Source organism: Sarcophilus harrisii, chromosome 2, assembly GCF_902635505.1.
Source record: "Sarcophilus harrisii chromosome 2, mSarHar1.11, whole genome shotgun sequence".
NCBI lineage: Eukaryota > Metazoa > Chordata > Mammalia > Dasyuromorphia > Dasyuridae > Sarcophilus > Sarcophilus harrisii.
In genome coordinates, this window is record NC_045427.1 from 145448156 (window position 1) to 145475406 (window position 27251).

General features: G+C 33.5%; 1 pseudogene; it reads right to left on the minus strand.

Annotated features, from left to right (window-relative positions):
• Positions 1 to 4234: 4234 nt before the first annotated feature.
• Positions 4235 to 26250, minus strand: LOC100921131 (annotated as a pseudogene).
• Positions 26251 to 27251: the final 1001 nt, after the last annotated feature.

Here is a 27251-nt window from a genome sequence, read left to right on the forward strand (position 1 = left end):
CATTTAGAGAGATTAAATTTTCCCTTATTACCACTTTGGATGTATCCCACAAATTTTGGTATGTTGCCACATTATTGTCATTCTCTTTATAGTTAAGTCATGAGAGTATACAGAACAAATATTATGTTTGGATGCATTTATAAAAATAGTTGGTCCTTTACAAGCAACCTTAAAAACCTTCTCTTCAAAAATCCATGGGCAATTATGTAATACCCAGGTAATCTTTAATGGAGACCTGTGTGTGAAATTTGGAGCTGTGACCAATCAAATTTGCCACTCTGGGATGGTTTCACAGCATACATTAATTTGTGCATTGGTATAAAAGGTATATATCTTGTCAGGTCTTAGCCCTGATAATTGTATTACTCACTTAATGGTCTTTAATACAATTCTAGCCACAAGCACACTGGGTAAGGAGTAAGGCTTTGTTCTAGTTGTGCTGGGAGGTTCACCCACTCTATCACACTGTCTTCTTGATGAAGGACTGCTGTGGGTGCCTCTTTTGTAGCAAAAACTGATATTTCCAAGGATTTTTAAGTAACTCTTTCAATCACATTGGATAAAGACAGTTTAACCTCTCTCAAAGCCTCTTGAACTTCTTTTGTAAGCTGATGTGGTGAGTTTAAAGCACTGTCTCCCCTTAAAGTGCCATATAATGGTTGTAATTGATAGATAGTTAAGCCTAATACTGGATGCATCCATTGGATATCTTCTATCAATTTCTGAAAGTCATTTAAGGTGTTCAACTTCTCTGATTTTTAAGAAAGTTTTTGTACTATAAGCACCTTTGGATATGTTTCATATCCTAAATATTGAAAAGGAGCATGCTTGAATTTTTCTGGAGCTATATGCAATTTGTAGTTTCTTAGTGTTTCTATGGTCTTTTGTAGACATGCTTCTAACATTTGCTCCTCAGGTGTACAATCTAAGATGTCATCCATGTAATGTAACAACATAACTTTTGGAAATGCTTTTCTTTCTGGAGTAAGAGCAGCAGCCACATACATTTGACACATAATAGAGCTATTTTTCATTCTTTGTGGCAAAACTCTCCATCCATATCTTTTATAAAGCTCAGCTAAATTAATGCTGGGTACTGAAAAGGCAAATCTTTTCATATCCTCCTTATCCAGAGGGATAGAATAGAAACAATCCTTAATGTCTATAACCCTAAGAAGCCATTCTCTAGGAAATTGATTAAGTAGGGGATGGAAATCCAGGCTGAAGAGTTCCCATCATTTCCATCTGTTTATTTACTTTTCTTAAATTAGTCAACATCCTCGATCTATTTGTTCAATTCTAATTTTTAGTATATTATTTTCTTCAGTTATCTTTTTTAGCTCCTTTTGTAATTGGATAATTGAATTTTTGTTCATTGCATTCTTTTTCCATTTCAAAAATTTTGTTTTTCAGTGAATTGTTATCTTTTTCATATCTCTTTTATAAATCATTAGGTGCTTTTTCCATTCCTTCTTGCAATGATCTCATTTCATTTCCCCATTTTTATCCTAAGTCTATTTTAAGACCCTTTCTGCAATCTTCCAAGACAATCTTGTGAAATGGGAACCAGCTCATGTCTCCCTTTGGGGCTTCATCTTGAGTTGCTTTGCCTTTAGGAACTTCAGGATTTGAGATCTGTTCTTCTCTCTCTCCATAAAAAACTGTCTAGGGTGAGAGTTCTTTTGTTTTTTTTTATTCATTTTTATAATGCTTAAGATCTATTCAACGTAAAGGAGCAATAGTTGCTTTAATTTGCTCTGGAGTCATTCTGCTGATTGATTGCCATGCTGAATAATGGTGGCTAGGTCCTGCATTCTTCCAGGGCTCAGTGGTTTACAATTTGCCTTTTGCAGCAAATATGCCAAACCACCTGTTTGCAACCTGGACAGAGTAGACTAAGAGGCTCACAGGAGATTCCCTAGTGAATGGAAGCTGCAATGGTCTGACTCCCCACCCCAACACCTTGCCCCTTTTCCTTGTGCTGTGGTCTGGGCTCAGCAGACTGTCCCCTTGCCTGTTTGCAATAGACCTATTGGGAAGTTCTTCTAAGGTATTTTCTTCTGGGAATATGTTGTATTCCAAATATTTGTGGATTCTTTATCTCCAAAACTAAGTTAGAGGATTAATCTGCTATTGGTTTGAGAGGTCAGAGAAAGTCACAGAAAGTCATGTCTGCTCTCTGCCATCTTGGCTCCGCCTCTCCATCCTTTCTTATAGTACAATACTATTTCATCAAAATCATATACTACAACTTGGTTAGTCATTCCCATACTGAAAGGCATCAATTTCCAATTCTTTGTCAGAAGTGAAGAGCTGGGATACATATATTTTCTGATTTATTAACTTTTTTTATTAATAATGCAAAGATGATTAATAGACTAATGGCATCTCCAGTCTGGCTAACCTGTTTCCCATATGTCCTTCAAATGTATTTTCCATGGCAACATTATTGGATTATTAATTCTGAAATTTCTGTTCTTAGGTCAGTTAGAAGTTCCATCTTGAACCTCATGATATTTTACATGATGAAGGAAAAGTAATCTCTGACATGTATAGACAATAAACATTAATTACTTGTCAGGAGGTAATGTCATCTTTCCTTTAATTTTTGAAAAATCACCTGGCCATTTTTAACTCCTATAAAATAATGTTACAATGAGTGTTTGCTGGGATTAGAGAGGCACAGAGATGAAAATCAGCAACTAGGACAATCAAAACTAGATGAGAAAAGTCAAAATAACTCTTGAGACTGCTCAACATCATTGCTGACTGCATTAGTATTTCAAGTACCTTGAAATTTATGAGTAGAAAAGGTGCCTACTTTTTCCTTTTCTTTATTTTAAAAATTAAATTGTACTACATTCTTTAGCAAATGAACACTCACAAATAGGTGCAAGACTTCATCAGTCTACATTTAATTACATACAAAACTTCTGTCAGTAGTGAGCAGCTGATAAAGGGTAGATCAATTATCAAAGAGCCTCATAGTTTGGAAAATGCCTTCACATTCAAACTTATTTCTGTAACACTGCTGATGCACACAAGCCTGGCAGCAAAAACACACACATACTTACTAGATTTCCAGAATGATAGTTGTAGACTTTTCCTCATCCCTCATGCAGTCTACTTCCATGTTGATGGACATAGTCTATAAGACAACAGAGTCCTCTAGTCCATCTTAACATCATCTCATAGGCATTGTAGTGTTGAACCACACTCCTGCAATAGGCTTTATTGTGCAGATGAGGACAGTCCCAGTTTCAGATTTGTTGGACCACATAGCTCCAAAAGAGATTAGATTGACTTTTCACTGCATATTCCATTCACATGACATCCAAGTACATCAGGAGATCATCCTACTGACTGAAAAAAGTTCTACACATTTTTCCTTTGGCAGCATACCTTAAAGATACTCCAGGAAACCATCTAACACAAAGCAGTTTATGAAGTGAAAGTCACAACCAGTGAGAATAACACAAAGTGAGAATAACTGTAAAGGGCTGAAACTCTTGAGCTGATGCCCTGAGGTTGGACAACCGAGCACTTAAGGCTAACCACCAATTGGACAATACTCTATTAGCATATGCTTGGAAAATGGCCCTTCCCACTATTCTGTGCTGGTTCAGTATTTTGGTGTATACAGAGAATTGTGGGAAGGATTAGGGAGTGGAGTAAGACAAGCCAGAGTCACTTGGGCGGTGGAGGTGGAAAAGGAAGGTTGCAGAGATCTTGTGTCCATTCCCTTCACTTCTATCCCTAAAGACCAAGAATAAAGACCAAGGGCTTTTGCTTATCCTGACTCTGGCTGATTCTAAGGTATCCTGGGTGCTAACTCGGTCTTAACAAATAATGTTATAAATAGGCCCTAATTCTGTTTTAACCAGAGTGTAGGCAAGATCAGTGTCCCCATGTCAATGTTGAAGCACATTGGCAGGGAAATAAAGGGAAGCTTGCATAGTAATTTTGTGTGCTTTAATATACCTGTATTGTGGATATAAAAATACTTTCCAAGAATGAACACCTGGAATATTCCAATATTAAATTTACTTGGGGGGGAAAGTGGCATATTGTATCTGAAAATCCTCTAGTTGTTTTCCTTTTTCATTTACAAAAATATGATTAAATAAAGATCAAAATCAAAATCAATTAAGCAGAAACTTCATGTCTACCAAAAGTATGGAAACAATCTAAAAGAATGAGAGGTGAGTAAGGAATACAGTTTCAACTTTGACTCTTAGATCCTTGCTATTGGTAGATTGTAGCTCTCTAAGGGGATTACATGAATAAATTTCAGGGCATCTAAAGTCATAGTGTGAACTTTATACTTTCTATTGAATCCAAAAAAAGAAATTAAAAAAGGGACAGGAAGATTGGGCCACATAGCCTTTTGTACTGCTAAACTGTCTGTTTTGGACAAAGAAAAGGCATTACCAATATGTGAGGCAAAGGCTTTGCCTGGTATGAACTCTAGGCAGTCAATGAGCTGAGAGAAGTCAGTTTGTGGCACATTCCATGGAGGAGGACCAGGAATTGGTCATTTTTCTAGTTCCACCTTTTTCCTCATCTTCTAGTTTATTATTTTCACTTCTGTAATTTTCAAATCCTCTAAAATGAGATTAACATTTGTAGTCAGGGCCTGAACACAGTGGAAACTGGCAATCAGAGAAATAGGCAAGAAACCCTGTTCATCTATCTTCCTCCTAAGAAAGAAGTCCCATTCCAAAATTTCTATATTGAAATCATATTCAATTTCCACTTAATGTATTCTTTGAGCAATTTTTCATCCACAGAATACATTTGAACTCCTGTACCATCATCATAGTAATACATCATGCTAATGTTAAGTTCTGGTTGAAATGGCTGTTCAGTTCTTTCACCATGCTGTTCTCAATAGCCATACAAATATCCAAAATTCATTCAAGGATTTCCTTTGTCTTGTCCTCTTCCCTGACCATGTCCTCTTCCTTGACCTCTAAAGCAATCTCAAATATTATCATCTTCACTTCTCACACTGGAAACTTCATCCCAATCGTTTCTCTTCTCTCTAACAGATCTCCAACTTCATGAATCATTTAGTTAGTTGTTATGTGCAGACTTATTTGCTTCTGGTTGAGATTTTGATCCTGTTATTTCTTGTCTACCAGGTCTTACATCATCTAAATGAAGCAGTACCCATGTTTGTCTTTGGTTTGCAAGAGTAACACTGACCTTGTATTATTAATTATTTGCTAAATAGGATGTTTATTATTAATTATCCAGATATTATATCTTTTGGACTTTTCATTCACCAAAATCCAGAATATCATATTCCAAGCCCTTAGATATTTAATGAAGAAACTGCTAAATCTTGTGTTATTCTGATTGTGACTCCATGATATCTGAATTGTTTCTTTCTGGCTACTAGCAATATTTTCTTATTCAGTTAGTTGTGCAGGACTTTGACAATTATATTCCTGGAAGTTTTAATTTTAGGATCTCTTTCAAGGAGATAATTAGTGGGTTCTATTAATTTATATTTCATCCTCTGACTCTAGAATATCAAGGAAATTTAACTTAATTACCTTAAAAGTGATGTCTAGAGTTTTTTGGTAATCATGGCTTCTGGGAAGTCCAATATATTTTAAATGATTTCTTCTGAATCTGTTTTCCAGGTCAGTTGTTTTTCCATTGAAATAGTGCACATTTTCTTCTTTTTTATGATTTTGTTTTATTGTTTCTTATGGAATGTCTTATGTCTTATGGAATCATTAGCTTCCATATATTCAATTCAAACTTATAAGGAATGATTTATTTTTCAGTGAGCTTTATAATCTCCTTCACCATGTGGCCAATTCTGCTTTTGAAGAAGTTTTTTTTATATGAATTTTTGTATATATATATATATTTTTTCATTTGGCCATGCTGCCTTTGGAGAAATTGTCTTCAGTAGATATTTGCACCTTTTTTTTTTTTTAAAGATTTTTTATTTTCGTTATATATGCATATATAATTTTAATATTCATCCTTGCCAAACCTTGTGCTGCAAATTTTTTCCCTCTTTTACCCCCTCCTTCTCTTCCATATGGCAAGTAACCCAATGTATGTAAAACATATGCAATTCCTCTACACATATTTCTACAATTATAATGCTGTTTTGTGCTTCTCTTACCATTTGACCTATTTTTCTTTGTAAAATTTTATTTTCTTCAGGTTTTTAAATGCCTCCTTAACCAAAGAGTTGAGTTTTCTGTCATGATTTTCTTGTATCATTCTCATTTCTTCCCCCCAATTTTCCTCTTATCTCTATTACTTGATTTTAAAATTCTTTTTTAGGTTTTTTAGGAATTTGGGAAGGGGGTTAAAAACAATTCACATTTTTCTTTGAGATTTTTGGTATAGAAGTTTTAACTTTGTTGTCTCTTTCTGAATATATGTTTTGATCTTCCCTGCATCCATGGTAGTTTTCTATGGTCAGGTTCTCTTATTGTTGTTTTCTCATAGCTTAATTTTTCTACTTTTAACTTTATGTAAAATTTAGTATGATTATATCATAATCATATAACATAATCACATATAATTGAAGTTTATATAATTATATATTATTATATTTTACATTAACTTTGTATTAAAGTTGGTCTCAGAGATCGTGGAGGCACTGTTGCCAGCTTTAGGAGTTTTGTACATTTGTTTCCAAATCTAATTCTGCAAGTCTGTAATTTTTCAGTTCTTTCAAGATGATATGCTCTAAGTAAAGGTATATTTATTATGTTTTATGTTCCTTGCCTATTCTAACCTGTGAGTAACCACAAGCATTCTTTTCTGCTCTAGAACTGTGACTCAGAATTGTGAATGTTACTGAGTATGAGCAATGCAATAGAGTTCTGTAGATAGTGCCACCAAAGAGACTTCTGTAACCTCCTTTTGACCAGTTGTCGACTCCCTTATCATCTGTCGAATAAGATTGCCATAAGACAGTTTTACCAGTTCAGTGATCCCTAAGCTCTGTTGTTATCTTGCCAGGACATAAACTGTACTGGACTAAATGCCATTATCACCCCAGTAAGATGGTTCTTTCTGGGGAATCTTATAAATTATTTTAACCTAGAAAATGTTTTACTCTCTTTTTCTATACATTCTCCCACTCTAGAATTCATTTGAGGCTTATTTAATGTTCTTTGGAAAGGAATTTAGGAGTGTTCAGAGAAATTTCTGCATTTTCTCCACCATCATGGTTATTTCCTCTAAATAGAAAACTTTCAAATATCATCTTTGAACTACTGTTTTTCATTATCTTACTTGAGAACTAGAAACTTAGAGAGACAACCATAACTTATATACTAGTAGTGGGAATAAGCAAGCTAATTTAGAATTGTAATAAGAACTTAACTGGTGATGGCAATTCCTGATTTCATTAAAGCAAAGGAACCTGAAGAATAAGACATTGTATCTACATGATAATGGTCCAGATAATAAAATATAATTGGGCAGATAATAACAAAGCTCAACAAGTTAATATGGAATTATTTTTGGTTCTATCTGGTGAAAAATATGGAAGAGAGAGATTGTTAGGATCCAATTAATTGGGGGAGTTTTCTTCTTTGAATATTTCTGACACCAATAATTTTGATCTTCTGAAGCATCTTGAAAGATGTTCATTGTTATTTTAAAGTGCCAGCATGCTAACATGGATAGGATGAGCTCAATTTTGAAAATGAATAGAAATGGAAAATGATGAGAAATGTAGAAGAAAAGAAATTTATATATGACATTTCAGCTTTCAAAAAAGAAAATATGGGTTGTGATTTATTAAAGGTGATCATTTTTCAGGATTTTTAGATTATTTTATTAAATATTTTATAAGCACTGAGGAAATGAAGGAAATGTTAACTACAAATAAATAATACTGGGACTACATGCATTTTCTTTTTTATTGTGTTGCTAAAGTGACAAATTATAGAAACTTTATAAACAAAGCATAACTGGGTTTTCAAAAGTCATTTAAATCGTTTTCTCACTTCATCTTTGGGGGCAATATTGCCGGTGTGAACTTTATGATGACAGGTGAATTTATAATTGTATTAATAACTATGAGAGAAGAGTGATTAATGATTTAACCTCATCCATAAAGAATATATAGTGTAATCACTGATTGCATATATGATGGATTTGTGGGTTCCAAGAAGCTGATAGGGAAGAGGAAAGGGTTCATTAATGTATTGAGAGAATTAGGATTTAAAAAGAGCTCAATATACTGCATCTTCTTACTTAAGAAGAACTAAAAATGTATGGGAATAAATATAAAGTTGTATATTTAAGTTTAAAAAATAACAGAAGTACAAGATGGGGAATCTATGACTATGGTGCCATTAATATGTATGGCTATTCAAAATTCCTGTGGGTTTAAAGTTAATTATAAATTGTAAAGAACTATTTAGGCAAATTTGATCTCTTATTAATAATAGCATGAGTCAATTAGATGACATAGCAGCACCTCCTCAAAAAACAATCTAATCACAGAGCTTATTTAGTAAAAGTCCAATGCCCAGAATGAGGGAATTAACAATATTTTAGTATGCAATTAATTACTTTAAATAGAATATTGAGTTCAATATGTACTCATTTCAAAATGATTCTATATGAAGATCATATTCTGAGAAGATCATAACTGAGAATATTCACAGTGAAAAGCAGAAGAATAAAAGGATAACTATAATAACCATCAGAAACCGTCTTTAAATAGTGAAGGATTCATGAAAGAAATGGAATTTAAGAAGCAAAAAAGCAAATATTTAGATAGAAAGAATTTCACCTAAATCATGATTCTAACCAAATTCATCTTAAACATTATGGTATTGTTAGCATTATACATATTTGAATAAAAGTTACATGATAAATATGGCATTTGAAGATTAGTCTTACAGTCTTGGAATTGCCAAAATAATGTTGGGATGAATAGTAAATATCGAATGTTATGCTACAACTCAAAATATCTTTTTCCTATATTAGGTTACCAGTCTTAAGGAGCCATTATGCCATAAATTAGCAGAGGCAATGTATTTTGGACAGGACTTATGCAGGAGATATGGGGTAGGTAAAGTAGGATTGAGGCTGAGTATGATGAAAACACAGTTTAGTAATACAATTAGAGGTCTGGAAGAGCAAGTTTCTAGGCATGGTTGAGGTTGAAAGCTTCTTTAAAAGAAATAATCAAGGCAAAATTGGTAAAACATCAGTAAGAAGCCATGTGGTAGAAGATAAGTGAGTTCTGCAATACTTTTGTTGCCTGATAACTCTAACAAGGACAGCTTCCAGAAATCAGAGGTGAAGGTGCTTGAACCTTTTTATATCTTGAACAAGTCTTACTTCAGAAGAATGGAAAAGATCCAGATATATTGTTGGATAATCTGACCCTCAACAAAGAAACCTCTGTCCTTTTCTATCCATGAATTCTTGGTATAAGTGTCATATTAGTAGAGCTTCTTATTCTTAACAAATTTAGGATTGGATAGGAAATTTTAGATTCTCTGTTTCAGAATGTGACCTCATTTCTCACTTTTCAAAGATTTCTTTTGTTAGAGTTTTCTTTAAAGTGTTGTGTGTGAAAAGAATCCAAAGCTCAGTGAAAATAGATATACTTATGAATGCTGCATGTATCATCCATGACTTATTATAAATGTTAAAACTTTTAAAATAAAGACAACATCCTTCTAAAACTACCAGAAAATATAACTCACCAATATTTGGGGGCAGGAGATAAGAAAAATCTTCTACTGCAACGTAGTAACTGGACAGCAATTTAATTCTTTGACACTACAATATTCATAATTTATAGAATAATCTAATTTTAGCCAGAAGAAATGGTACTATGTAGAAATAAAAAAAAGTCACACAATCTGGAACTAAGTAATTATATGAGGTGTGAAAAGGATCCTTTACCTGTGTGGTATTAGTGTAGATGGGGAGACATCTGTTTTAGAAAGCAGCATTTTAAAAAAGATATAAGCTAGGCTGTTCTTTCACTGAGATAACAAATGTATTTTGGCTTGATTGTTTTTTTTTTTTTAAAGCAAAGAGCTAGGATAATGAAAATATCTAAGGCCTTCTATAGGAGGATAAAGTGATCTAAAGAAATTTGTAAGAATTAGTGATACAGAGGAAGAGAATTTTAAAGTCACACACTTTCATTAAAATAATTTTCTTTTTTTGCAAAATTCCTCTTCTCATAAAATTTAAGATGATATTGTGACATACTAGTTATTTTTAGAAAGGAGGCTTTAGTATATAAACAATATGGATTCAAAGCCTCCTTTGACTATGTTAATTGAACAAATCACTTAACTTTTCAGTACCTCAAACACTTACTAAATTAAGTTGCAGAGTGGAAGCAAATATGCATTGACAGAGGGAGATTTCTTATTTGAATTTCCTGTGCAAATATAATCACAAGCCTGATCCAGAAATTAAATAAGTAGAGTTTTCTTTCTTTTTCCCCCCCAAATTAAGAACAGTTAAATTGAGTCAATAAATGAAAACTCTTAAGTCACATACTCCATTATTTCTGATTGATTTTTTAGCCCAATTTATTATTATTCTTTTCTGATCATTAGTTTTCAGGTGGTAGCTTGCAATATTCATTATTCCATGAAAGTCTTCTTTGATTGTTTTGCCTAATCTCCTGAACTCATCACTGGTCAGGAAAGATGTGAGTTGTTGTATTGTTGAGGTCTAGATTTGGTGTACCTAAATGAAATTAGGGTTTAGTTAAGGTCTAGTGGCAGGTTTGGGGTACAGGAAGTCAAGCAAAGCTCCCCTGTAACCCCCTTGGATTTGGCACAAGGATACGACAGTAAATGAGGTCTAGTAGCGGCGCGAGTTCCCTATAAAGAAATTTATTGGCCCAGAGAGCTAGATAGGTAAAAGAGGTTTCTTATTGAGTTTAGAAGTAGGAGATAGGTGAAGGTAGAGATAAGGAGGGCACTAGACAGAGGGTCCAGTGAACAGAGGGTCCTCACATAGCTGGCATGTTTGGAATCTCTGCAAAGAGAGGTTCCCAGCGTGGTCCTTTTATAATAGGAGACTTAGCTCGAGGGGCTTTGGGGTGTAGCCCCAAAGTTGGTTCAGATCCGGATGGGACTGGGACAGGTCTGGATCTTCTATTGGAATTCAAAGGGACCAGGATTTGTGAGTCAAAGGGTAATTTACTTTATTAACTAGGAGGGGGTTTGGGAATCAAAGATAGGAATCTTTCCCACATCAGTATCATGTCTTTTCTAAACAGATTTATTTGAGCTATTTGGATTCAATATCTTACTGTCACTCATCATCTTACTTTAACTCAAAATCAATTTTTGACATGTTTCTCCCCTCTGCAACAGCATAATGGCAGAAGGAAGACCCCTGAAGACAAAACAACAAAAGCAAAAAATCCTGGAAACATTTGGAGAAAAGAAAGAGGGGCTGGAGCAGGAACTGTTAAGGAAAGATATGTTGATAGAAAAATTTGCACATTTCATTAAGGACTAGGGAATTAATTTTTTAGTCATCAATTATGGTAGAAACAAAGTGCATAATGCATAAAACAGAATGTATTAGATACAAGAGTATATTATATGTAACTTACATGACTTCCCCTTATATTTATTTGTGCATATGTGAGTAAATATTCTTCTGTAAGTCCAATAATCTTTCCACTTCAGGCCATCTTACTTTCTACATTGTTAACCCAACTTCCCACCCACCCTACCTATTAGACGCATAGCATGTAGGTCTTTCCTATGACTACTATCATTTTATATTTATCCTCTATGTATTATTATATAAGTTCTTAGAGGATAAAAACTGTCATAGTTTTATATTACAAGCATAACACAATAACATAGTAGGTATTAATACAAAATTATTTTTATTCAAATATTCAGCCTCTCATTTATTCATTATTCTATATATTCATATGCATAAAGTTGAATAATGTAATTGTTTAAAAGACTGAATAATGCAATCACTAAACAAATCTATGGCTCTACATCATACTAATCAGATGGGTAAATTTGACAAATGAGGAAAATTGCAATTTTTGGAAGGAATGTGGAAGGATAGGTAAATTAAAGCACAATTTTTGATGTCTCATAAAGTAATTTCTGTTTGGTCAATTCTAAATTTTAGAGAGTTATTCATAGCATATTAGTTTGTATCACTTGTTTCAAGCTTTTAATTCTGTTTTGTTATCTTTCCTCCAAAACTCTCATTTCTTTAGCCATTTCCCCTTTTCCATGCTAATTGGTTTTTTTTTTTCAAATAATTTAAATTTCTTTTCAACTCTTCTTTCAACTCTTTCAGGAATTCTGGTAGACTTTGTGTCCAAGTTTCTTTTTCTTTGAGGATTTGCTTATAGGTATTTTCTGGTTATTTTCTTCAGATCAGTTTGTGCCTCGATGTTCCCTGACTTCATAATAACTCTTTATTGGGGGATTTTATTTTTGCTTTTGTTTGGTTGCTCATGTTCTGTCTACTTCTTAACTTTGGACTTTTTGTTATAATTGAGTTTTATACACTACTTGAGTGAATTCTAGTCTGAACTCTCATTTATGTCCTATTGCTTTCGCACCTTGGGGGACAGGGAGAAGTAAGCTTTCAGTACTCCCAAAATTATGCCACTCAGGAGGCAAATTCTGCTCAATGCCTTACTGATTGAAATGTTTAAGTTACTTACCTAGAATAGGTTCTATCCTGTTTAGAAGTCCCAATAGAATACTGTGAGACTCAGTCATTATAAGCATATTTCTTGAAAACCAGAACTGGGCAATGTAATGTTCTTAGTTGGTTTTCTGGAGGTCTTTGAGCAGCCTTTGTTTCAGCCAAGTAATCACCACAAGAATAGTCAGGTGTCAAAGTCCAAATTCCTTATTTTCTCCTTCACAATCTAGTTTCCTTCCCTAGGGCCCAGGCTAGCTTTCTTAGAGCCTTTCAGACCAGCCTTGGTCTCAGTGAGGGAAGTGCAGGAGGACAGCCACTACTGTGTTGTGAGATGAAGTGAATGAACCTAGCTCTGTGTCTATGTCTGGCCCTTCTGAGTCTCTCTCTGGGCCCTTCTGAGTCTCTCTCTGGACCCTTCTGAGTCTATCTCTGGCTCTCAGTCCCTGTTTATATGCTCTACACTGAATATAAACCAATCATTATATCACTAGAAAACCATTATTTGTTGTAAGATTAAATCAATCATACTGAACTTAGAGAATTATTAATCACTATGCTAAACTAGATACCATTGTCTCATCAGTTCCACTGATTAGCACTTTGTAAGAATCCTTGTTTCAAGTTCAGAGTTCTGGCCCATAACAGGGCAAGAACAAGCTAATGACATTCTAAGATACCAAAAAATTACAAAATCAAATCAAAAGAATGAAAAAAGAGGAAAAAAAGGTTTACATAAGACATAACAGCTACTCCATTGAAGTACTGTAGGTCTTGGAATACTATATTACATAGAGAAAGTGAAGGAGTAGAATTTAATATGCCCCCAAATCAGAGCTAATAATTGTGGTCTCAGATAAAATTAAAGTTAAAATAGACTTAATCAAAAGTGAAAGATAAACTATATTATGCATCAGCAGTATTATTTAATGATATTTTAGATCATTTAAAATACTGAGATAGTATGAAATATCTGAGTATATACCTACCAAAACAAACACAGGAATTATATGAACATAAAAATAAAATACTTTTTATACAAACTTATATCTAAATAATTGAATGAATATTCATTGTTCATGGGGAAGTAAAGCCAATATAATTTGAAAAATGACACTTTTTCCAAAATTAATATATTTAGTCAATGTCACCCCAATTAAATTACTAAAGCTCATTTTACTGACTTAGACAAATTAATAACAAAGGTCATTTGGTAGAACAAAATGTCAAGAACTTCAAAAAGACCAGGGGGCAAGAGAATAAGATGCAAAGGAAGTCATTTCATTAGTATCTGACCATAGACTAAAAAGAGAGCATTGCTGAAGTATAAAAAGGATAATTTTGATTATTTTAAATTAAAATCTTCTTGTATAAATAAAGCCTGTGCAACCAAGAACAAAAGGAAAGCAATAAAATTGGTGATGGGGGAACAACAAATTTACGTAGACAATTTCTCAGATAAGATTGATTACATCTGGAAATTGCTGTGGTGAAAATGATGAACTAGTTGAACTAGAAAGAATATGAAAGACTTGAACTTATGAAGGAAGATGCTATCTGCACCCCCAGGGAAATAAATAACAAGATGAAATAAGTATAGTATAGTCCTAGACATATGTGTATGAGTATACATGTATATTGATGTGTGTTTCCATATATCTATGAGTGTATGTGAATATATATGGTCTACTATGCATGTGACAATTTTTTCTTTTATCTTTTTCATCTTCAAAATAAAATAAAATTTAAAAATAATATAAATTATCTTTTTTTAATTTTATGAAAGAAGATGTTAGAAGTTCAGTTCAATATTGCCTCAAAAATAACCAATAATGAATGGAAAGAAAATAAAAGCTTAGAGAAGAAAAATAATAACTAAATCACAAAAAAGGCATTTGAAAATAAAACTTGTTGGAAGAGTATAAACATATATAAAATGGAAAATATCTATAAGGTTTTCAATAACAGAAACTTCAGTTTTTGAAGAAAAAGTTGCTATCATATTTGAATTCTAACACCCTAGCTTCCAGTAAGTTACATGAAAAAATAGAAAAATTCCTAAAGAAAATGAAGATAAAAGGAGAAACAATACTAGACCAACTATAGAGAGATTGTCAGTACTGGATTTGATACAATTTTGATGGCATTGAGGAATTAATTAATGATACCAAACATATAGAAAAAATCATGGGCCTTATTATTTGACATAAAAAGACAACTAGAGAATATCACTAAGATCTCTAGGATCATGTGATCTTATCTTCACCCTCACAGTTTTCTACATTGTTTGCTTCTCTATTCTCCAGTCACATCTTCAGAGATTACACATAAGTGGAGCTGTCATTCACTTCTGAATTCTTTGAGACAGTATGTTTTCATTTTTATTTTGACCATTTTCAGCTGTGCCAATGCAACTAATCCTAACCTATGATCCTATTCTTGACCCCTCATCTATGATCCTATTCTTGACCCCTCATTTCTTCAAACTATTCCTTCTCAAACTCATCTCAGCCACACACAAAAAAGGCCATATACTGTATTTTTCCATGATCACAAATGTATGACTGCTGTGTTTTAGAATTCTGAAATCCCTTTATGAAAGCACAATCTATTGCCTTTTCATCTTCACCTTCTCCTATAAAATTTTACTTTTCAACCCTACCATGACCTCTAATATCTGAAGCATTCAATTCAATCCCTGGACATCTCCCTTGCACTAACCACTTTACCCTCTTTTTTCCATTTTGACCCCAGATGAATCAATTCATCTGTATACTATCCTCCTTGAATCTCTAGTCCCTTATCATATTACTGATTATACACTGCCAAATTCAAACTTGGAATCTCCCAATATTCACCACCTTTATCTTGTGCAGCTGAATGAAGGTGAGAAAAAATAAGTACACAACCATTCTGACTGAGTCCATTACAAATGTATCTTATACAACTTCAAATAAGGTCTCACTTCACCTGGGCAATCTTACTTTACTTTAGCAATTCACTATTGCACTTTAAATAGAGGCTCATCCAGACTTTTTTTTATCCCTCTCAAACTTTCCTTGTCTCCCACTGCCCTTGTTCTCTTAGTATATATCCCTCTATCATATTTATCAAAAAAAGAGACTGTTCTTTCTTTTCTCCCATACCTCATCTCCTATTACTCAGTGAATTTCTGCCACTATTTCCTCCTTCAACCCTGTGTCATAGGGTACCATATTTACTCATTTAATCTATAATACTCATAAATAACAAGATTAGTTTGACAAAAATAATGGGTATATTCAGAAACTGCTAAATTGAAAATGAGAAGCTAAGTTTGATAAGTTTGTTTCAATAAAAAGGCAGATGAAATTCAGTTTTACACTGATGATGACATTCCAAAATGTTTTTCTAATGCCCTGAAGGCTATAGGCCAAAGACATGGTGCATCTCAACTACTCAATTCTGATAGAATCAAACTAGTAAATGATAAGGACATGATCCTGGAACTGACATGAGCTAAACATTTCTCTTTTTTTAATCAATGGTATTTTATTTTCCAAATGCATGAAAAGATAATTTTTGACATTCATTTTTGTAGGATTTTACTTTTCATGTTTTTCCACCTCTTTTCCTTTAAAATGTCCCCTTCCCAAGAGAGCAAGCAGTCTAATAAATGTAATATATATGTGTGTGTGTATATATATATATACATATATATATATATATATATATATATATATTCCTTTCAAACGTAATTCCGTATTTGTCATGTTGTACAAGAAAAATCAGACCAAAAGGGAAAAAACAAACAAAAAAGGTGAAAATACTATGCTTTCATTCATTTTCAGTATCCCTAGTTGTCTCTCTCGGTGCAGATGATATTTTCCATCATAAGTGTGTTGGAATTATTTTGGATCAGAGATTTGCTAAGAGCTAGATTCATCATACTTTATCATTACATTGTCTTGCCCTTACTGTGTACAATGTTCTTCTGGTTCTGCTCACTTCACTCAGCATTAGTTCATATAAATCTTCTTAGTTTTTTTCTGAAATCAGTCTGCTCATCATTTCTTATACAACAGTAACATTCCATTATATTCATATACCATAACTTATTCAACCATTACTTGACTGGTAGGCATTCACTCAATTACAGAAAGAGCTGCTACAAATATTTTTACACATGTAGATCCTTTTTCTTCATTTAGGAGCTCTTTGGGATACAGATCCTATAGTAATACTGCTGGATCAAAAAGTATGCACAGTTTTATAGCCTTTTGGGCTTAATTCCTAACTGCTCTCCAGAATGACTAGATCAGTTCACAACTACACCAACAATGCATTAGAGTTTCAGTTTTTCCCTTCAATATTTATCATTATATTGTCCTATCTTCTTAGCCAAGTGTTACCTCAGAATTGTTTTTAATTTGTATTTTTCTAATCAATAGTCATTTAGAGCATTTTTTCATATAGCTAGAAATGGCTTTATTTTCTTAATCTGAAAATTGTTCATATCTTTTGATCATTTATCAATTGGGAAATGATTTGTATTCTTATAAATTTGACCCAGTTCTCTAAATATTTTAGAAATAAGGCCTTTATCAGAAATACTGGCTTTAAAAATTGTTTTCCAGCTATTTTTTTTCTAATCTTGGCTGCATTGATTTTGTTCCAGCAAAAAAAAAATTATTTTAATGTAATTTTTTTCCATTTCATAATATTTTCTTCTTTTTGGCCATAAAATCATCCTTTTTCCAAGATCGGACAGGGAAACTATTATTTGCTCTTCTAATTGGCTCATAGCATCACCATTTATGTCTAAATCATGAACTCATTTTGATCTGGGCTAAACTTTTTTTTTTTTTGGAGAAGGGCCAATGCTGATCCAATTTTTTATTTTTATTTTATTTTTTATTATAACTTTTTAATTACAACATATATGCATGGGTAATTTTTCAGTATTGACAATTGCAAAACCTTTTGTTCCAACTTTTCCCCTCCTTCTCCCCACTCCTTCCTCCAGATGGCAGGTTGACCAATACATGTTAAATATGCTAAAGTATAAGTTAAATACAATATATCTATATAGTGTCCAAAGAGTTATTTTGCTGTACAAAAAGAATTGGACTTTGAAATAGGGAAATAGTGTGAAAGAAATAAAAAATGCAGGTGGACAAAAATAGAGGGATTGGGAATTCTATGTAGTGGTTCATAGTCATCTCCCAGAGTTCTTTTGCTGGGTGTAGCTGGTTCAATTCATTACTGCTCTATTGGAACTGATTTGATTTATCTTATTGTTGAAGAGGGCCACATCCATCAGAATTGATCATCATATAGTATTGTTGTTGAAGTATATAATGATCTTCTGGTCCTACTCATTTCACTCAGCATTAGTCCATGTAAGTCTCTCCAAACCTTTCTGAAATCATCCTGCTGGTCCTTTCTTACAGAACAATAATATTCCATAATATTCATATACCACAATTTATTCAGCCATTCTCCAGTTGATGGGCATCGACTTAGTTTCCAGTTTCTGGCCACTACAAAGAAGGCTGCCACAAACATTCTTGCACATACAAGTCCCTTTCCCTTCTTTAAAATCTTTTGGGATATAATCCCAGTAGTAACACTGCCGGATCAAAGGGTATGCACAGTTTGATAACTTTTTGAGCATAGTTCCAAATTGCTCTCCAGAATGGCTGGATGTATTCACAATCCCACCAACAGTGTATCAGTGTCCCAGTTTTTCCACATCCCCTCCAACATTCAGCATTATCTTTCCCTGTCATTCTAGCCAATCTGACAGGTATGTAGTGGTATTTCAGAGTTGTTTTAATTTGCATTTCTCTGATTAATAATGACTTGGACACCCTTTCATATGGCTAGAAATAGCTTCAATTTCTTCATCTGAAAATTGTCTGTTCATATCCTTTGACCATTTATCAATTGGAGAATGACTTGATTTCTTATAAATTAGAATCAATTCTCTATATATTTTGGAAATGAGGCCTTTATCAGAACCTGGCTAAACATTTCTTAACATCGTCCTCAACAGATCATTGCTGATCAAAGTTGAATGCATTGACTTCAAGTCAAAATCAAAACCTCTCAAAGTAAACTTCAAACTCAAAAGGAGGTTTTGAATTTTATTAGGCTTATTATATATGATAAAGCCCCAGTCCTGCTTCTCCTATAGCTGAGTATTAAAATGCAGTGGCCCACAGCTTATTATACAAAAGCTTATTGAAGTCTTCTGGGCTACATGGCAAGAGAAGATTATGCCCCAGGAGATCAAGGATACTTCCATTTTCCATCTCTATAAAAGAAAAGAAAATATGTTCGCCTGTGACAGTCATTTCTGGCAATATTCTTGCTAGAGTCCTCTTTAAAACAAACATTTTTACACATGTAGATCCTTTCTCCTCATTTAGGAGCTCTTTGGGATACAGATCCTATAGTAACACTGCTGGATCAAAAAGTATGCACAGTTTTATAGCCTTTTGGGCTCAGTTCCTAATTGCTCTCCAGAATGACTAGATCAGTTCACAACTATACTAACAATGCATTAGAGTTTAAGTTTTTCCCTCCAATATTTATCATTATATTGTCCTATCTTCTTAACCAAGTGTTACCTCAGAATTGTTTTTAATTTGTATTTTTCTAATCAATAGTCATTTAGAGCATTTTTTTCAGGAAAGCTCTGTCTCAACTGGGCAAGGGGAACATAACCTAGTACAGGTAGGCATAGTGTAGGGAAGCTCAGTGTAGGCAATCTTGGTGTGGGGAACCTAACATTCATTTCATAATATTTTCTTCTTCTTTTTGGCCATAAAATCATCCTTTTTCCAAGATCTGACAGGTAAACTATTATTTGTTCTTCTATATATAATAACAAAAATATATAATACATCTTTATCTACATCACAGGGGTTGATTTGATGGCAAAATGAGATGAGGTATATAAGGTTGATAGAAAACTTAAATTCACTATATTAAAAGCAAAGTAGCTACAAATAAGCTTGAAATAAGAACTCAATTCAATTTTTGCTTCCGACAACAAGCAATTAATAAGTACCTACTTTGTGCCAAGCGCTCTAGTAATCAATGATACATATCCTTTATGTGATACTGGTAAAAATTCCTTAGTTATCTGTCCTTTAGGCAAAGCTCCAAGATCATAAGTTATAGAAAAAGTGTTCGCTTATAGAGGTACAAAGAGTTTCCTCACAGGGGGTGTCATTATGCTAATCAAATCATAAGTCCAGTCCTTAATCTTAAATCACAATAAGTCATTTCTTAGAATACCTCTGGAAAGGTACTTCTTTGCACAAATTAGAAAGCAATATTAAATATAAATTCTACTTAGACCTTTTTGTTCTTGTTCAGTTATTGTTAGTTGGGTCTGAGTCTTCATGACCTCATTTATGGTTTTCTTACCAAAGACATTGGAGTGGTTTGCCATTACTTTCTCCACATCATTTTATAGATGAGGAAACAGACAAACAAGGTTAAGTGACTTGTGCAGGGTCACAAAGCCAGTGAGTATCTGAGCCAAGATTTGAACACAAGAAGATAAGTCTTCTTGAGTTCAAATATAGTACCTCATCAATTGTACCACCTAGGTGCCCTAAGACTTAGACCTATAAGTCATTAAAATTTCATATAGGGAAATGGGAGAGTGTCTGATGGTCTCAAAGTATCTTTGCCTCTATAAACCTTTAGTTAGACACATAATAACCAGAGGCTAACCATAACCTGACCATGAATTAGCACATGAATGAGCAGGGTATTCTCTCATGGATTGTGCAATCCTTTCATTTGGCAACTTTGACTCATCTTTTAATCCTTTTGGGTTGTTTTGTGTATTCATGCAGGGGGATTTTCCTCTCTGTGTTCCATAGTCACCATTTAAAGCCAGCTGTAGAGATCTATTTTTTCTGAGAAGAAAAATGCCTAGCCTCTGGCCAACTGCTAGACACAGTCTCCAGAGAACATGAGCCCTACAAACATGAGCTCCACCAAGTATATGGAGCTTCCAGAATATTTGAGATCTCTCAAACCAACTGGATATAATTGAAATGATTTTTAATTCCTTTTTTAAAAAAGTTTATAATTTCAGAGTTAAATAAATTTTAAGATTTTATTTTCTAGTTTACTTTGGGAATTACATCTACTCAATTGTCTGACATATAATTTGCAAAATCCAATCCAAATAAATTGCTTCCTTCTGTTAGAGACTGGTTTAGAATCCATTTAGACAGCAAAATAGAAAAGGCTGAAAAATAGCCAAGTTTATTTCCATCTGCCATGGAAAGGGAATAGTTTAGAAATTATTTGGTATGCATTTAAGGGGAAGTCATATTGTTTTGAACACATTGGTTTTGAACCAATCCATCTCATGCTAATAGCAGAAATTTTAATTCCATCTATATTTGTGATTTTTTAGATATTTCTAAGAAACCCTTTCTATTGATGTACATTGACAACTGTTTTGCAACTTACCTGTTAATGAGCTGTCTGAGAGTGTTGAGAGTTTATGACTTTCCCAGGATTATAGAGTTAGAATGTGTCACTAGTAGAACTCAAAACACAGCAAATCTTATCTCTGAAGTTTTCTCCCTACTCACTTCACCAAACTGCTTCTCAAATCAAGCTAAGTAAATAGTGATAAAGCTAGGCTTAGGATCCAAGCCTTTTATTGCCAATACCTTAAATGGATCAGAATCCCAGAGCCTAGGCTAAGGACAATGTGTTTGCTTATCATGTGGCATTTAAGGACAGATAATTGCTCTCTGTAGACCTTATGTTTCTTTTCTACAAAATAAGCGAGTTAGATTAGATGACTTTTCCTTCTACCTTTCTCTGATCATGGAAAATTGGTTTAAAATCAATAACAGCCTTTGCATTATGAGTCAGCAATCTCTTTCACAGCATGAACTTTTCACATGATATATATCCAGATGTTTTTCTTTTAATATTTATAATATATGTATAAACGTTTTTCTTTCTACGAATTGAGAAGGCCCTGCTGTTTTTCCTGATACTCTTCTTTGCCGTTATGAGACTCAAAAGTCCTTTGGGATGTATTTTGCCATTCTATCTTGAATCAGCAGCAGGTGTTCTTAAATTATCAGGTCAGGAAAATTATTGGGGCAAAACTTCCCTGGAATAGGTAACATGAGATAAAGGAAGTCAAAATTACTACCTGTATATATATATATATATATATATATATATATATATATATATATCATTTGTTTTATATTTTGTTTATATGTAAATTTAAACTATAAGAATGTTACCCATAAACATGTTTGTGTGTATGCACAGAAGGTATAACATGGTATGAGTTATTAGCTCTGGAATTACAAAGGGGACAGGTATTCAAAGACTATGAGAACTGTGCTATTCCTAAAACAAGGTTTTTGGAGACTCCATTGCCACCCTAATTTCTATTTCTTTTGGAGAATGTATTATTCGTTCAACAAATATTTATTACATGTGTGGTATGAACAAGCAAGACTAAGCAGAAAGAAGTTAGATGTAATATATCTAATAGCCCCTGGTTCTCAGCATGGACTGACTAATGTAGTCAAAAAGCAGTGGCCTCCTAATGTAGAAGCTATCTCTCATATTTTGGGATGTTGATGGGAACAGTCTATGGGATCTTTGTATATATTTTCAAAGTCAGACTAATGAAAAGGCACATGGAGAGTCTAGCTCTATGAGCTGGAAACACCGGTATACCTCAAGGGGAGGTGCATCAGGCCTGAATTTAGAGCCAAATGTAAAAAATAGTGCTATTCAGAACACAGATAGGAACCACTGTTAAAAAAAAAAATCCATGTAATCTGAGATGTATGTTTTGTTTAGTCCCAAGAAATGAAGAGTTTTGATTGATTGTATTAACTCCCTAATAATCTTAAACATAATCATATGTGCAAAAACAATTTAATCTCATATATTGAAAAAATAGCAAAATACTTTTATTGTGAAAAAAGTGAATAACCTTTGCTAATATCTCAATGAAGCAGAAGCCTTGAAAAGGCAGAGAAGTATCTACACCATAAATTCAGGCATAAATTATACCTTTGACAATACCATGTATATATTGCCCTCTTTCAAGTAGCTTGTGCTGTCAAACATCAATTCCTCTTGATACAGCAAAGCTACCATATGACCCACATGGTTAAAAACATCTCCCTAGTGCCCACACTGCCATCAGGAGGCAAACCAAGTTTACAAAAATATACCTCTTCAATATGCACTTGGTATCTTTTGCCAACTACATAACTGTTAATGGAGTTACAAAGGACTGACAGTCATTAATGTTTTATTCAGTTGGTGACAGATCTTACACTATTCTTTGTGCATTATAATTGTGTGTGAAGAAAAGGAGAAAGTACATATGAATCTTGCAAAGTTCTATATATTTTTAAAGTAATAGTCCCAAATTTTAACAGCTTGCAACATTAACCTTTCTTATTTATGTATCCAAATTCATTCATTCATGCATCCTTCTATTTATTTTTCCATTGTGCTAAGCACACTTTGAAAATTATGTATTCAGAAAGGATTGCTTGAAACTATTGTAAGCATTGTTAGTGTTAGTGAAAATAAGCATCTTTAGATCATGAATAGATAATTATGGAATCTATACAGCATCAGAGAAGCAATTTGACTTTCTATTTGGGGACATAGAAGACTAACTTCTGGTTTACGAATCCTGAATCTTTTTTTTTTTTAATTATAGCTTTTTATTGACAGAACATATGCATGAGTAAATTTTACAACATTACTTATTTCTGTTCCAACTTGTCTCTTCCCTCCCTCCACTCCCTCCTCTAGATGAAAGGCAGTCTCATACATGTTAAACATATTAAAGTATATCTTAGATACAATATATGTATGCAGATCCGAACAGTTCTCTTGTTGCATAAGAAAAATTGAATTCAGAAGGTAAAAATAACCTGGGAATAAAAACAAAAAGGCAAGTAGTCCATATTCATTTCCCAGTGTTCCTTCTCTGGGCGTAGATGATTCTGTCCATTACTGATCAATTAGAACTGAATTGGATCTTCTCTTTGTCAAAGATATCCACTTACATCAGAATACATTCTCATAGAATATTGTTGTTAAACTGTATAATGATCTCCTAGTAATACTCATTTCACTTAGCATCAGTTCATGTAAGTCTCTCCAAGCCTCTTTGCATTCATCCTGCTGGTCATTTCTTACAGAAAAATAATATTCCATAAATTCATATACCAAAATTTACCCAACCATTCTCCAATTGATGGGCATCCATTCAATTTCCAGTTTCTAGCCACTACAAAAAGGCCGCCACAAACATTTTGGCACATACAGGTCCCTTTCCCTTCTTTAATATCTCTTTGGGATATAAGCCCAGAAGTAACACTGCTGGATTAGAGGGTATTCACAGTTTGACAACTTTTTGAGCATAGTTCCTAATTGTTCTCCAGAATGGTTGATCTGTTCACAACTCCACCAACAATGCATCAGTGTCCCAGTTTTCCCACATCCTCTCCAAAATTCGTCACTATCTTTTTCTGTCATTTTAACCAATCTAACAGGTGTGTAGTGGTATCATAGAGTTGTCTTAATTTACATTTCTTTGATCAATAGGGATTTGGAACACCCTTTCATATGAGTAAAAGTAATTTCAATTTCATCATCTGAAAATTGTTCATATCCTTTGATCATTTATCAATTGGAGAATGGCTTGATTTCTTATAAATTAGAGTCAGTTCTCTATATATTTTGGAAATGAGGCCTTTATCAGAACCTTTAACTGTAAAAATGTTTTCTCAGTTTATTGCTTCCCTTCTAATCTTGTTTGCATTAGTTTTTGTTTGTACAAAAGCTTTTTAATTTGAGATAATCAAAATTTTCTATTTTGTGATCAATAATGATCTCTAGGTCACAAATTCCTTCCTCCTCCACAAGTCTGAGAGGTAAACTATCCTTTGTTCCTCTAATTTATTTATAATCTCATTCTTTATGCCTAAATCATAGACCCATTTTGATCTTATCTTGGTGTAACAGTGAGTTCTTATCCCAAAAGCTGGGGTCTTTGGGTTTGTCAAACACTAGATTATTAAAGTTATTGACTGTTTTGTCCTTTGAACCTAACCTATTCCACTGATCAACTAGTCTATTTCTTAGCCAATACCAGATGGTTTTGGTAACCACTGTTTTGTAATATAATTTTAGATCTGGTACAACTAGGCCACCTTCATTTGATTTTTTTTCACTAATTCCCTTGAAATTCTTGACTTTTTGTTTTTCCATATGAAATTTGTTGTCATTTTTTCTAGGTCATTAAAATAGTTTTTTGGGAGTCTGATTGGTATAGCACTAAATAAATAGATTAGTTTAGGTAGTATTGTCATCTTTATTATATTTGCTCACCCTATCCAAAAGCATTTGATATTTTTCCAATTGGTTAGATCTGCCTTTATTTGTGTGGAAAGTGTTTTGTAGTTTTGCTCATATAGTTCCTGATTTTTCCTTTGCAGATAGATTCCTAAATTTAATCCTGAATCTTAATGGGATCACAGTAGCTAGTGCTCAACTTAAGCAGTTAGGAGGAAATGGGGGAACTAGTTGACACAATGGATAGAATGCTGTGTCAGAACAATTTCCTGAATTCAAATCTGGCCTCAGACACTAGATGTGTGAATCTCATCAAGTCACTTAATTCTGTTTGCATCAGTTTCCTCATCTGTAAAATAAGCTGGAAAAAGATATGGCAAACAACTTTAATGGATTTACCCAAAAAACTTCAAATAGGGTCATGATATCTAAGACACAACTGAACAACAATTGAAGAAATTGGGCTAAAATTTCAGATTAGCTTTCCTCCCTTCAATTTCTACTATCAATTGCCTTTAAAACAGTTTGCAAAGATAAAACATCAGATAGGATATTACAGCATCATATATTTAGATTCAGAAGACACATTAAAGTTCATTTACTTTGAATTCCTCATTTTATAAACCAGAAAACTAATTCCCTCAAATGGTCACAGACTTGGTCAAGATTATATAGAGAGGTAGCAAAACTGAGTTTTAAATCCAGCTCCTTTGTCTTCAAATCCAACATTTCACTTTACCAAGTTATTTACAAACACCTGGGGCCTTTGTCCCAAATCTACCATGATTCTCCAGATAGGCAGGAAAGTGAAATAATGGCAGATATGGATCTGGGAGAGTTAGATGTAATTTGTGAATAATCATTTAACTTTCAGAGTTTCTGGGTTTTTTAAAAAAAAATCTATAGGATGTTACAATAATCCTGATATTAGATCCTTGCTTTATATGGTTTTATGAATCAAGTGTGATATAAAGATTAATCATTAGTCCTGTTTTCACATATCCATTTCTTTATATGCTAAAGAGAGCATAAGCACTGATGATGGTGCCATGGCATTCCAGCAAGTGTCAATCACATTTTCATAAGTCCATCATTCAGTTCTTTTAGTAAGCTTACAAGCTTGCTTACTGAATTAGTTTTGTTTTCAAAACTTACGTCAACTTCAAAGCACTCTCCTTCATTGTAGTCACTCCAAAAAAGCATGTCTCCAACTACCACTTCAGTAAACTGGTCTCATTTACCAGCCTTGTTTCATTCAAGGATGCTATTTGGAAGTAAACTTATTGACTTCTCTCCAACAAGAGCTGTTTGTCTCTCAGATGTACAGGATTTTGTGTTGTCTATAAGTGTACATACATTCCACATATCAATGGTGAACAGAATCAACTTTGCAGAAGTTTTTGTAAATTTTTTTGTGTTTCTATTGTAGGGTGGAATCCATATTTGCTATTATAATCAGTCTAGGACTGGAGAAACAAAAATTTTAGGAAAACTTTTCTAGCCTCCAACATACACACAGGGATGAGCAATGCAATCCTTAAAAGCTGCTCAGACATCCAGGAGGCTGCCAAATCCCAATTCTTCTTCCAATAAGAAGATAATTCTATGACTTGGGCTGCCTGTGTACACAGTTGTAACTACAGTTCCCAGTGTATTTACACCTCTTGCTTCATTGCTCAACCATCAGTACAGGGCTTTGAGATGTGTAGAAATGGTAAATTTGTATGATTATGCCTTTTAATTTAGGCATAAATTGGATTTAAGTGAGACAGAACTGCATAAAGAAATCAGCCTTACCAATAGAAACAATATTAAAAAGGAAGTACAAATCTGGGAAAAAATCTTTAGAACTTTGTAAAACTTCTAAGAATATAAGTCATTCCCCAATTGATAAATGGTCAAAAGATATGAAAAGACAATTTTCAGATGATGAAATTAAAGCCATTTATAGTTATATGGGAAAATGTTCTAAATCCCTATTGATTATGCAAATTAAAACAACTCTGAGGCACCACTTCACATTTCTCAGATTGACTAAGATGACAGGAAAACATAATGATTAATATTGGAGGGATATGGGACAACTGGGACACTAATGCATTGATGGTGGAGTTGTGAAATGATCCAAGCATTCTGGAGAGCAATTTGGAACTATGCCCATAGGGCTATAAAAATGTGCATACTATGTGACCTATCAGTGTCAT